Source organism: Ranitomeya imitator, chromosome 2 (genome assembly GCF_032444005.1).
Source record: "Ranitomeya imitator isolate aRanImi1 chromosome 2, aRanImi1.pri, whole genome shotgun sequence".
In the NCBI taxonomy this organism is placed as follows: Eukaryota; Metazoa; Chordata; class Amphibia; order Anura; family Dendrobatidae; genus Ranitomeya; species Ranitomeya imitator.
Window position 1 is genome coordinate 649980053 of NC_091283.1, and position 15189 is coordinate 649995241.

Here is a 15189-nt window from a genome sequence, read left to right on the forward strand (position 1 = left end):
CCCATTGTAAATCAATGGGGTCCCAAAAACAATAGAAACCTGTTTTTGCGGTGCACCGTGACTTCCGGTTTTGCGGATCACCGTTTTTTTCCCAATACTTTTGCTGTAGTATTTGGAAACCCGAAAAACGTCGATCAGCAAGTTTTTTGCAGTCCGTTATTGCGGCAGACCGTGAGAATTGCGGCGATATGACCGCAAAAAAACTGGTATGTGTAAAGGAAGCCTAATAACCCACTGCGATTACAAACTAACCCACGTGTCCCTGATCACATGACTATGACATCACCAAAGGTCCTATACGCCCCATGATGAACACATCGAGCACTGATGCATGTGACTGATCACATGACCGTGACATCACTGAAGGTCCTGTAGACATAAATGATCCAGCCGGTACAGATGTCAATGGTCGGAGAATACGTGAGTTCTAGTCATTGCTACACCGTGGGTGCACAGTGTATGAGGGGCCGTGCACCGTGCAGGCAATGTGCATCTGTGTAAGGAAGAGGCATGGCTGTCTCCTGATATAGGGACATGCAGATGTATAGCTATGTCTCCATCTCTTTTGTTTCCTGTCACTACTGTGTGTGAGAGAGAAGAGGAAAAAAGATGTTTATATGAAAGAGAGATCTGTATATAAGAGAGAGATCTGTATATAAGAGAGATATCTGTATATAAGAGAGAGAGATCTGTATATAAGAGAGAGAGATCTGTATATAAGAGAGAGAGATCTGTATATAAGAGAGATCTGTATATAAGAGAGAGATCTGTATATAAGAGAGAGATCTGTATATAAGAGAGAGATCTGTATATAAGAGAGATCTGTATATAAGAGATAGAGAGATCTGTATATAAAAGAGAGATCTGTATATAAGAGATAGAGAGATCTGTATATAAAAGAGAGATCTGTATATAAGAGAGATCTGTATATAAGAGAGAGATCTGTATATAAGAGAGATCTGTATATAAGAGAGAGAGATCTGTATATAAGAGAGATCTGTATATAAGAGATAGAGAGATCTGTATATAAAAGAGAGATCTGTATATAAGAGATAGAGAGATCTGTATATAAAAGAGAGATCTGTATATAAGAGAGATCTGTATATAAGAGAGAGATCTGTATATAAGAGAGATCTGTATATAAGAGAGATCTGTATATAAGAGAGATCTGTATATAAGAGAGAGAGATCTGTATATAAGAGAGAGAGATCTGTATATAAGAGAGATCTGTATATAAGGGAGAGAGATCTGTATATAAGAGAGAGAGATCTGTATATAAGAGAGAGAGATCTGTATATAAGAGAGAGATCTGTATATAAGAGAGAGATCTGTATATAAGAGTGATCTGTATATAAGGGAGAGAGATCTGTATATAAGAGAGAGAGATCTGTATATAAGAGAGAGAGATCTGTATATAAGAGAGAGATCTGTATATAAGAGAGAGATCTGTATATAAGAGTGAGATCTGTATATAAGAGAGAGAGATCTGTATATAAGAGAGAGAGATCTGTATATAAGAGAGATCTGTATATAAGAGAGAGAGATCTGTATATAAGAGAGAGAGATATGTATATAAGAGAGATCTGTATATAAGGGAGAGAGATCTGTATATAAGAGAGAGAGATCTGTATATAAGAGAGAGAGATCTGTATATAAGAGAGAGATCTGTATATAAGAGTGAGATCTGTATATAAGAGAGAGATCTGTATATAAGAGAGAGAGATCTGTATATAAGAGAGATCTGTATATAAGAGAGATCTGTATATAAGAGAGAGATCTGTATATAAGAGAGATCTGTATATAAGAGAGAGAGATCTGTATATAAGAGAGAGAGATCTCTATATAAGAGTGAGATTTGTATATAAGAGAGAGAGATCTGTATATAAGAGAGTGAGATCTGTATATAAGAGTGAGATCTGTATATAAGAGAGAGATCTGTATATAAGAGAGAGATCTGTATATAAGAGAGAGAGATCTGTATATAAGAGAGAGAGATCTGTATATAAGAGAGAGATCTGTATATAAGAGAGAGAGATCTGTATATAAGAGAGAGAGATCTGTATATAAGAGAGAGAGATCTGTATATAAGAGAGAGAGATCTGTATATAAGAGAGATCTGTATATAAGAGAGAGAGATCTGTATATAAGAGAGAGAGATCTGTATATAAGAGAGAGAGATCTGTATATAAGAGAGATCTGTATATAAGAGATAGAGAGATCTGTATATAAAAGAGAGATCTGTATATAAGAGAGATCTGTATATAAGAGAGATCTGTATATAAGAGAGAGAGATCTGTATATAAGAGAGAGAGATCTGTATATAAGAGAGATCTGCATATAAGAGAGATCTGTATATAAGAGAGAGAGATCTGTATATAAGAGAGAGAGATATGTATATAAGAGAGATCTGTATATAAGGGAGAGAGAGAGATCTGTATATAAGAGAGAGAGATCTGTATATAAGAGAGAGATCTGTATATCAGAGAGAGATCTGTATATAAGAGAGATCTGTATATAAGAGTGAGATCTGTATATAAGAGAGAGATCTGTATATAAGAGAGAGATCTGTATATAAGAGTGAGATCTGTATATAAGAGAGAGATCTGTATATAAGAGAGATCTGTATATAAGAGTGAGATCTGTATATAAGAGAGAGATCTGTATATAAGAGAGAGATCTGTATATAAGAGAGAGATCTGTATATAAGAGAGATCTGTATATAAGAGAGAGAGATCTGTATATAAGAGTGAGATCTGTATATAAGAGTGAGATCTGTATATAAGAGTGAGATCTGTATATAAGAGAGAGATCTGTATATAAGAGAGATCTGTATATAAGAGTGAGATCTGTATATAAGAGAGAGATCTGTATATAAGAGAGAGATCTGTATATAAGAGAGAGATCTGTATATAAGAGAGATCTGTATATAAGATAGAGAGATCTGTATATAAGAGAGAGAGATCTGTATATAAGAGTGAGATCTGTATATAAGAGAGAGATCTGTATATAAGAGAGATCTGTATATAAGAGAGATCTGTATATAAGAGAGAGATCTGTATATAAGAGAGAGATCTGTATATAAGAGAGATCTGTATATAAGAGAGAGATGTATATAAAAGAGAGAGATCTGTATATAAGAGAGAGATCTGTATATAAGAGAGATCTGTATATAAGAGTGAGATCTGTATATAAGAGAGAGATCTGTATATAAGAGAGATCTGTATATAAGAGAGAGATCTGTATATAAGAGAGAGATCTGTATATAAGAGAGATCTGTATATAAGAGTGAGATCTGTATATAAGAGAGAGATCTGTATATAAGAGAGAGATCTGTATATAAGAGTGAGATCTGTATATAAGAGAGAGATCTGTATATAAGAGAGAGATCTGTATATAAGAGAGATCTGTATATAAGAGAGAGATCTGTATATAAGAGTGAGATCTGTATATAAGAGAGAGAGAGATCTGTATATAAGAGAGATCTGTATATAAGAGAGAGAGATCTGTATATAAGAGAGAGAGATCTGTATATAAGAGTGAGATCTGTATATAAGAGAGAGATCTGTATATAAGAGAGAGAGATCTGTATATAAGAGTGAGATCTGTATATAAGAGAGAGATCTGTATATAAGAGAGAGATCTGTATATAAGAGAGATCTGTATATAAGAGTGAGATCTGTATATAAGAGAGAGATCTGTATATAAGAGAGAGATCTGTATATAAGAGAGATCTGTATATAAGAGTGAGATCTGTATATAAGAGAGAGATCTGTATATAAGAGAGATCTGTATATAAGAGAGAGATCTGTATATAAGAGAGAGATCTGTATATAAGAGAGATCTGTATATAAGAGAGAGAGATCTGTATATAAGAGTGAGATCTGTATATAAGAGAGAGAGATCTGTATATAAGAGAGATCTGTATATAAGAGAGAGAGATCTGTATATAAGAGAGAGAGATCTGTATATAAGAGTGAGATCTGTATATAAGAGAGAGATCTGTATATAAGAGAGAGATCTGTATATAAGAGAGATCTGTATATAAGAGAGAGATCTGTATATAAGAGAGAGATCTGTATATAAGAGAGATCTGTATATAAGAGAGAGATCTGTATATAAGAGAGAGATCTGTATATAAGAGAGATCTGTATATAAGAGAGATCTGTATATAAGAGAGATGTATATAAGAGAGAGAGATCTGTATATAAGAGAGAGAGATCTGTATATAAGAGAGAGAGATCTGTATATAAGAGAGATCTGTATATAAGAGTGAGATCTGTATATAAGAGAGAGATCTGTATATAAGAGAAAGATCTGTATATAAGAGAGAGAGATCTGTATATAAGAGAGAGAGATCTGTATATAAGAGAGAGATCTGTATATAAGAGAGAGATCTGTATATAAGAGAGAGAGATCTGTATATAAGAGAGAGAGATCTGTATATAAGAGTGAGATCTGTATATAAGAGAGAGATCTGTATATAAGAGTGAGATCTGTATATAAGAGAGTGAGATCTGTATATAAGAGAGAGATCTGTATATAAGAGCGAGATCTGTATATAAGAGAGAGATCTGTATATAAGAGAGAGAGATCTGTATATAAGAGTGAGATCTGTATATAAGAGAGTGAGATCTGTATATAAGAGAGAGATCTGTATATAAGAGAGAGATCTGTATATAAGAGAGAGAGAGATCTGTATATAAGAGAGATATCTGTATATAAGAGAGAGAGATCTGTATATAAGAGAGAGATCTGTATATAAGAGAGAGAGAAATCTGTATATAAGAGAGATCTGTATATAAGAGAGAGAGAGATCTGTATATAAGAGAGAGAGAGATCTGTATATAAGAGAGATCTGTATATAAGAGAGAGAGATCTGTATATAAGAGAGAGATCTGTATATAAGAGAGAGATCTGTATATAAGAGAGATCTGTATATAGAAGAGATCTGTATAGAAGAGAGAGATCTGTATATAAGAGAGATCTGTATATAAGAGAGAGATCTGTATATAAGAGAGAGATCTGTATATAAGAGAGATCTGTATATAAGAGAGATCTGTATATAAGAGAGAGAGATCTGTATATAAGAGAGAGAGAGATCTGTATATAAGAGAGAGAGATCTGTATATAAGAGAGAGATATGTGTATAAGAGAGAGAGATCTGTATATAAGAGTGAGATCTGTATATAAGAGAGAGAGATCTGTATATAAGAGAGAGAGATCTGTATATAAGAGTGAGATCTGTATATAAGAGAGAGATCTGTATATAAGAGAGAGAGATCTGTATATAAGAGAGATCTGTATATAAGAGAGAGAGATCTGTATATAAGAGAGAGATCTGTATATGAGAGAGAGAGATCTGTATATAAGAGAGATCTGTATATAAGAGAGAGAGATCTGTATATAAGAGAGAGAGAGATCTGTATATAAGAGAGAGATCTGTATATAAGAGAGATCTGTATATAAGAGAGATCTGTATATAAGAGAGAGATCTGTATATAAGAGAGAGATCTGTATATAAGAGAGATCTGTATATAAGAGAGAGATCTGTATATAACAGAGAGATCTGTATATAAGAGAGATCTGTATATAAGAGAGAGATCTGTATATAAGAGAGATGTATATAAGAGAGAGATCTGTATATAAGAGAGAGATCTGTATATAAGAGAGAGATCTGTATATAAGAGAGAGAGATCTGTATATAAGAGAGAGAGATCTGTATATAAGAGAGAGATCTGTATATAAGAGAGAGATCTGTATATAAGAGAGAGAGATCTGTATATAAGAGAGAGAGATCTGTATATAAGAGTGAGATCTGTATATAAGAGAGAGATTTGTATATAAGAGTGAGATCTGTATATAAGAGAGTGAGATCTGTATATAAGAGAGAGATCTGTATATAAGAGCGAGATCTGTATATAAGAGAGAGATCTGTATATAAGAGAGAGAGATCTGTATATAAGAGTGAGATCTGTATATAAGAGAGTGAGATCTGTATATAAGAGAGAGATCTGTATATAAGAGAGAGATCTGTATATAAGAGAGAGAGATCTGTATATAAGAGAGATATCTGTATATAAGAGAGAGAGATCTGTATATAAGAGAGAGATCTGTATATAAGAGAGAGAAATCTGTATATAAGAGAGATCTGTATATAAGAGAGAGAGAGATCTGTATATAAGAGAGAGAGAGATCTGTATATAAGAGAGATCTGTATATAAGAGAGAGAGATCTGTATATAAGAGAGAGATCTGTATATAAGAGAGAGATCTGTATATAAGAGAGATCTGTATATAGGAGAGATCTGTATAGAAGAGAGAGATCTGTATATAAGAGAGATCTGTATATAAGAGAGAGATCTGTATATAAGAGAGAGATCTGTATATAAGAGAGATCTGTATATAAGAGAGATCTGTATATAAGAGAGAGAGATCTGTATATAAGAGAGAGAGAGATCTGTATATAAGAGAGAGAGATCTGTATATAAGAGAGAGATATGTGTATAAGAGAGAGAGATCTGTATATAAGAGAGATCTGTATATAAGAGAGAGAGATCTGTATATAAGAGAGAGAGATCTGTATATAAGAGTGAGATCTGTATATAAGAGAGAGATCTGTATATAAGAGAGAGATCTGTATATAAGAGAGATCTGTATATAAGAGAGAGAGATCTGTATATAAGAGAGAGATCTGTATATGAGAGAGAGAGATCTGTATATAAGAGAGATCTGTATATAGGAGAGAGATCTGTATATAGGAGAGAGATCTGTATATAAGAGAGAGATCTGTATATAAGAGAGATCTGTATATAAGAGAGAGATCTGTATATAAGAGAGAGATCTGTATATAAGAGAGATCTGTATATAAGAGAGAGAGATCTGTATATAAGAGTGAGATCTGTATATAAGAGAGAGAGATCTGTATATAAGAGAGATCTGTATATAAGAGAGAGAGATCTGTATATAAGAGAGAGAGATCTGTATATAAGAGTGAGATCTGTATATAAGAGAGAGATCTGTATATAAGAGAGAGATCTGTATATAAGAGAGATCTGTATATAAGAGAGAGATCTGTATATAAGAGAGAGATCTGTATATAAGAGAGATCTGTATATAAGAGAGAGATCTGTATATAAGAGAGAGATCTGTATATAAGAGAGATCTGTATATAAGAGAGATCTGTATATAAGAGAGATGTATATAAGAGAGAGAGATCTGTATATAAGAGAGAGATCTGTATATAAGAGAGATCTGTATATAAGAGTGAGATCTGTATATAAGAGAGAGATCTGTATATAAGAGAAAGATCTGTATATAAGAGAGAGAGATCTGTATATAAGAGAGAGAGATCTGTATATAAGAGAGAGATCTGTATATAAGAGAGAGATCTGTATATAAGAGAGAGAGATCTGTATATAAGAGAGAGAGATCTGTATATAAGAGTGAGATCTGTATATAAGAGAGAGATCTGTATATAAGAGTGAGATCTGTATATAAGAGAGTGAGATCTGTATATAAGAGAGAGATCTGTATATAAGAGCGAGATCTGTATATAAGAGAGAGATCTGTATATAAGAGAGAGAGATCTGTATATAAGAGTGAGATCTGTATATAAGAGAGTGAGATCTGTATATAAGAGAGAGATCTGTATATAAGAGAGAGATCTGTATATAAGAGAGAGAGAGATCTGTATATAAGAGAGATATCTGTATATAAGAGAGAGAGATCTGTATATAAGAGAGAGATCTGTATATAAGAGAGAGAGAAATCTGTATATAAGAGAGATCTGTATATAAGAGAGAGAGAGATCTGTATATAAGAGAGAGAGAGATCTGTATATAAGAGAGATCTGTATATAAGAGAGAGAGATCTGTATATAAGAGAGAGATCTGTATATAAGAGAGAGATCTGTATATAAGAGAGATCTGTATATAGAAGAGATCTGTATAGAAGAGAGAGATCTGTATATAAGAGAGATCTGTATATAAGAGAGAGATCTGTATATAAGAGAGAGATCTGTATATAAGAGAGATCTGTATATAAGAGAGATCTGTATATAACAGAGAGAGATCTGTATATAAGAGAGAGAGAGATCTGTATATAAGAGAGAGAGATCTGTATATAAGAGAGAGATATGTGTATAAGAGAGAGAGATCTGTATATAAGAGTGAGATCTGTATATAAGAGAGAGAGATCTGTATATAAGAGAGAGAGATCTGTATATAAGAGTGAGATCTGTATATAAGAGAGAGATCTGTATATAAGAGAGAGAGATCTGTATATAAGAGAGATCTGTATATAAGAGAGAGAGATCTGTATATAAGAGAGAGATCTGTATATGAGAGAGAGAGATCTGTATATAAGAGAGATCTGTATATAAGAGAGAGAGATCTGTATATAAGAGAGAGAGAGATCTGTATATAAGAGAGAGATCTGTATATAAGAGAGATCTGTATATAAGAGAGATCTGTATATAAGAGAGAGATCTGTATATAAGAGAGAGATCTGTATATAAGAGAGATCTGTATATAAGAGAGAGATCTGTATATAACAGAGAGATCTGTATATAAGAGAGATCTGTATATAAGAGAGAGATCTGTATATAAGAGAGATGTATATAAGAGAGAGATCTGTATATAAGAGAGAGATCTGTATATAAGAGAGAGAGATCTGTATATAAGAGAGAGAGATCTGTATATAAGAGAGAGATCTGTATATAAGAGAGAGATCTGTATATAAGAGAGAGAGATCTGTATATAAGAGAGAGAGATCTGTATATAAGAGTGAGATCTGTATATAAGAGAGAGATTTGTATATAAGAGTGAGATCTGTATATAAGAGAGTGAGATCTGTATATAAGAGAGAGATCTGTATATAAGAGCGAGATCTGTATATAAGAGAGAGATCTGTATATAAGAGAGAGAGATCTGTATATAAGAGTGAGATCTGTATATAAGAGAGTGAGATCTGTATATAAGAGAGAGATCTGTATATAAGAGAGAGATCTGTATATAAGAGAGAGAGATCTGTATATAAGAGAGATATCTGTATATAAGAGAGAGAGATCTGTATATAAGAGAGAGATCTGTATATAAGAGAGAGAGAAATCTGTATATAAGAGAGATCTGTATATAAGAGAGAGAGAGATCTGTATATAAGAGAGAGAGAGATCTGTATATAAGAGAGATCTGTATATAAGAGAGAGAGATCTGTATATAAGAGAGAGATCTGTATATAAGAGAGAGATCTGTATATAAGAGAGATCTGTATATAGGAGAGATCTGTATAGAAGAGAGAGATCTGTATATAAGAGAGATCTGTATATAAGAGAGAGATCTGTATATAAGAGAGAGATCTGTATATAAGAGAGATCTGTATATAAGAGAGATCTGTATATAAGAGAGAGAGATCTGTATATAAGAGAGAGAGAGATCTGTATATAAGAGAGAGAGATCTGTATATAAGAGAGAGATATGTGTATAAGAGAGAGAGATCTGTATATAAGAGAGATCTGTATATAAGAGAGAGAGATCTGTATATAAGAGAGAGAGATCTGTATATAAGAGTGAGATCTGTATATAAGAGAGAGATCTGTATATAAGAGAGAGATCTGTATATAAGAGAGATCTGTATATAAGAGAGAGAGATCTGTATATAAGAGAGAGATCTGTATATGAGAGAGAGAGATCTGTATATAAGAGAGATCTGTATATAGGAGAGAGATCTGTATATAAGAGAGAGATCTGTATATAAGAGAGAGATCTGTATATAAGAGAGATCTGTATATAAGAGAGAGATCTGTATATAAGAGAGAGATCTGTATATAAGAGAGATCTGTATATAAGAGAGATCTGTATATAAGAGAGAGATCTGTATATAAGAGAGAGAGATCTGTATATAAGAGAGAGAGATCTGTATATAAGAGAGAGAGAGATCTGTATATAAGAGAGATCTGTATATAAGAGAGAGAGATCTGTATATAAGAGAGAGATCTGTATATAAGAGAGAGATCTGTATATAAGAGAGATCTGTATATAGGAGAGAGATCTGTATATAAGAGAGAGATCTGTATATAAGAGAGAGATCTGTATATAAGAGAGATCTGTATATAAGAGAGAGATCTGTATATAAGAGAGAGATCTGTATATAAGAGAGATCTGTATATAAGAGAGATCTGTATATAAGAGAGAGAGATCTGTATATAAGAGAGAGAGATCTGTATATAAGAGTGAGATCTGTATATAAGAGAGAGATCTGTATATAAGAGAGAGATCTGTATATAAGAGAGATCTGTATATAAGAGTGAGATCTGTATATAAGAGAGAGATCTGTATATAAGAGAGAGATCTGTATATAAGAGAGAGATCTGTATATAAGAGAGAGATCTGTATATAAGAGAGAGAGATCTGTATATAAGAGTGAGATCTGTATATAAGAGAGAGAGAGAGATCTGTATATAAGAGAGATCTGTATATAAGAGAGATCTGTATATAAGAGAGAGATATCTGTATATAAGAGAGAGAGATCTGTATATTAGAGAGAGAGATCTGTATATAAGAGTGAGATCTGTATATAAGAGTGAGATCTGTATATAAGAGAGAGATCTGTATATAAGAGAGAGATCTGTATATAAGAGAGATCTGTATATAAGAGTGAGATCTGTATATAAGAGAGAGATCTGTATATAAGAGAGAGATCTGTATATAAGAGAGAGATCTGTATATAAGAGAGAGATCTGTATATAAGAGAGAGATCTGTATATAAGAGAGATCTGTATATAAGAGAGAGATCTGTATATAAGAGAGATCTGTATATAAGAGAGAGAGAGATCTGTATATAAGAGAGAGAGATCTGTATATAAGAGTGAGATCTGTATATAAGAGAGAGATCTGTATATAAGAGAGATCTGTATATAAGAGTGAGATCTGTATATAAGAGAGAGATCTGTATATAAGAGAGGAGAGATCTGTATATAAGAGAGAGATCTGTATATAAGAGAGATCTGTATATAAGAGAGAGAGATCTGTATATAAGAGAGAGAGATCTGTATATAAGAGTGAGATCTGTATATAAGAGAGATCTGTATATAAGAGAGATCTGTATATAAGAGAGAGATCTGTATATAAGAGAGAGATCTGTATATAAGAGAGAGAGATCTGTATATAAGAGTGAGATCTGTATATAAGAGAGTGAGATCTGTATATAAGAGAGAGATCTGTATATAAGAGAGAGATCTGTATATGAGAGAGAGATCTGTATATGAGAGAGAGATCTGTATATGAGAGAGAGAGATCTGTATATAAGAGAGATCTGTATATAAGAGAGATCTGTATATAAGAGAGAGATCTGTATATAAGAGAGAGAGAGATCTGTATATAAGAGTGAGATCTGTATATAAGAGAGAGATCTGTATATAAGAGAGAGATCTGTATATAAGAGAGAGATCTGTATATAAGAGAGAGAGATCTGTATATAAGAGAGAGATCTGTATATAAGAGAGAGATCTGTATATAAGAGAGATCTGTATATAAGAGAGAGATCTGTATATAAGAGAGAGATATGTATATAAGAGAGAGAGATCTGTATATAAGAGAGAGATCTGTATATAAGAGAGATCTGTATATAAGAGTGAGATCTGTATATAAGAGAGAGATCTGCATATAAGAGAGAGATCTGTATATAAGAGAGAGATCTGTATATAAGAGAGAGAGATCTGTATATAAGAGAGAGAGATCTGTATATAAGAGAGAGAGATCTGTATATAAGAGAGAGAGATCTGTATATAAGAGTGAGATCTGTATATAAGAGAGAGATCTGTATATAAGAGAGATCTGTATATAAGAGAGAGATCTGTATATAAGAGAGAGATCTGTATATAAGAGAGATCTGTATATAAGAGAGATCTGTATATAAGAGAGAGAGATCTGTATATAAGAGAGAGAGAGATCTGTATATAAGAGAGAGATATGTGTATAAGAGAGAGAGATCTGTATATAAGAGTGAGATCTGTATATAAGAGAGAGAGATCTGTATATAAGAGAGAGAGATCTGTATATAAGAGTGAGATCTGTATATAAGAGAGAGATCTGTATATAAGAGAGAGAGATCTGTATATAAGAGAGATCTGTATATAAGAGAGAGAGATCTGTATATAAGAGAGAGATCTGTATATGAGAGAGAGAGATCTGTATATAAGAGAGATCTGTATATAAGAGAGAGAGATCTGTATATAAGAGAGAGAGATCTGTATATAAGAGTGAGATCTGTATATAAGAGAGAGATCTGTATATAAGAGAGATCTGTATATAAGAGAGATCTGTATATAAGAGAGAGATCTGTATATAAGAGAGAGATCTGTATATAAGAGAGATCTGTATATAAGAGAGAGATCTGTATATAAGAGAGAGATCTGTATATAAGAGAGATCTGTATATAAGAGAGAGATCTGTATATAAGAGAGATGTATATAAGAGAGAGAGATCTGTATATAAGAGAGAGATCTGTATATAAGAGAGATCTGTATATAAGAGTGAGATCTGTATATAAGAGAGAGATCTGTATATAAGAGAGAGATCTGTATATAAGAGAGAGATCTGTATATAAGAGAGAGAGATCTGTATATAAGAGAGAGATCTGTATATAAGAGAGAGATCTGTATATAAGAGAGAGTGATCTGTATATAAGAGAGAGAGATCTGTATATAAGAGTGAGATCTGTATATAAGAGAGAGATCTGTATATAAGAGTGAGATCTGTATATAAGAGAGTGAGATCTGTATATAAGAGAGAGATCTGTATATAAGAGCGAGATCTGTATATAAGAGAGAGATCTGTATATAAGAGAGAGAGATCTGTATATAAGAGTGAGATCTGTATATAAGAGAGTGAGATCTGTATATAAGAGAGAGATCTGTATATAAGAGAGAGATCTGTATATAAGAGAGAGAGATCTGTATATAAGAGAGATATCTGTATATAAGAGAGAGAGATCTGTATATAAGAGAGAGATCTGTATATAAGAGAGAGAGAAATCTGTATATAAGAGAGATCTGTATATAAGAGAGAGAGAGATCTGTATATAAGAGAGAGAGAGATCTGTATATAAGAGAGATCTGTATATAAGAGAGAGAGATCTGTATATAAGAGAGAGATCTGTATATAAGAGAGAGATCTGTATATAAGAGAGATCTGTATATAGGAGAGATCTGTATAGAAGAGAGAGATCTGTATATAAGAGAGATCTGTATATAAGAGAGAGATCTGTATATAAGAGAGAGATCTGTATATAAGAGAGATCTGTATATAAGAGAGATCTGTATATAAGAGAGAGAGATCTGTATATAAGAGAGAGAGAGATCTGTATATAAGAGAGAGAGATCTGTATATAAGAGAGAGATATGTGTATAAGAGAGAGAGATTTGTATATAAGAGTGAGATCTGTATATAAGAGAGAGAGATCTGTATATAAGAGAGAGAGATCTGTATATAAGAGTGAGATCTGTATATAAGAGAGAGATCTGTATATAAGAGAGAGAGATCTGTATATAAGAGAGATCTGTATATAAGAGAGAGAGATCTGTATATAAGAGAGAGATCTGTATATGAGAGAGAGAGATCTGTATATAAGAGAGATCTGTATATAGGAGAGAGATCTGTATATAAGAGAGAGATCTGTATATAAGAGAGAGATCTGTATATAAGAGAGATCTGTATATAAGAGAGAGATCTGTATATAAGAGAGAGATCTGTATATAAGAGAGATCTGTATATAAGAGAGATCTGTATATAAGAGAGAGATCTGTATATAAGAGAGAGAGATCTGTATATAAGAGAGAGAGATCTGTATATAAGAGAGAGAGAGAGATCTGTATATAAGAGAGATCTGTATATAAGAGAGAGAGATCTGTATATAAGAGAGAGATCTGTATATAAGAGAGAGATCTGTATATAAGAGAGATCTGTATATAGGAGAGAGATCTGTATATAAGAGAGAGATCTGTATATAAGAGAGAGATCTGTATATAAGAGAGATCTGTATATAAGAGAGAGATCTGTATATAAGAGAGAGATCTGTATATAAGAGAGATCTGTATATAAGAGAGATCTGTATATAAGAGAGAGAGATCTGTATATAAGAGAGAGAGATCTGTATATAAGAGTGAGATCTGTATATAAGAGAGAGATCTGTATATAAGAGAGAGATCTGTATATAAGAGAGATCTGTATATAAGAGTGAGATCTGTATATAAGAGAGAGATCTGTATATAAGAGAGAGATCTGTATATAAGAGAGAGATCTGTATATAAGAGAGAGATCTGTATATAAGAGAGAGAGATCTGTATATAAGAGTGAGATCTGTATATAAGAGAGAGAGAGATCTGTATATAAGAGAGATCTGTATATAAGAGAGATCTGTATATAAGAGAGAGATATCTGTATATAAGAGAGAGATATCTGTATATAAGAGAGAGAGATCTGTATATTAGAGAGAGAGATCTGTATATAAGAGTGAGATCTGTTTATAAGAGTGAGATCTGTATATAAGAGAGAGATCTGTATATAAGAGAGAGATCTGTATATAAGAGAGAGATCTGTATATAAGAGTGAGATCTGTATATAAGAGAGAGATCTGTATATAAGAGAGAGATCTGTATATAAGAGAGAGATCTGTATATAAGAGAGAGATCTGTATATAAGAGAGATCTGTATATAAGAGAGAGAGAGATCTGTATATAAGAGAGAGAGATCTGTATATAAGAGTGAGATCTGTATATAAGAGAGAGATCTGTATATAAGAGAGATCTGTATATAAGAGTGAGATCTGTATATAAGAGAGAGATCTGTATATAAGAGAGGAGAGATCTGTATATAAGAGAGAGATCTGTATATAAGAGAGATCTGTATATAAGAGAGAGAGATCTGTATATAAGAGAGAGAGATCTGTATATAAGAGTGAGATCTGTATATAAGAGAGAGATCTGTATATAAGAGAGATCTGTATATAAGAGAGATCTGTATATAAGAGAGAGATCTGTATATAAGAGAGAGATCTGTATATAAGAGAGAGAGATCTGTATATAAGAGTGAGATCTGTATATAAGAGAGTGAGATCTGTATATAAGAGAGAGATCTGTATATAAGAGAGAGATCTGTATATAAGAGAGAGAGATCTGTATATAAGAGAGAGATCT

At 32.4% G+C, this 15189-nt stretch overlaps 1 protein-coding gene across 3 annotated transcripts in view; it reads left to right on the plus strand.

The window, feature by feature from the left end:
- Positions 1–355: 355 nt before the first annotated feature.
- LOC138667093 (oocyte zinc finger protein XlCOF8.4-like) overlaps positions 356–15189 on the plus strand; it is a 79481-nt gene continuing 64647 nt past the window's right edge. For 2 of the 3 annotated variants that reach the window (XM_069755395.1, XM_069755397.1), the window contains exon 1: positions 356–420. The gene's annotated coding sequence lies outside the window, so the exon portion shown is untranslated. The remainder of the gene's footprint in view (positions 421–15189) is intronic. The other variant, XM_069755396.1, reaches the window with a different exon arrangement.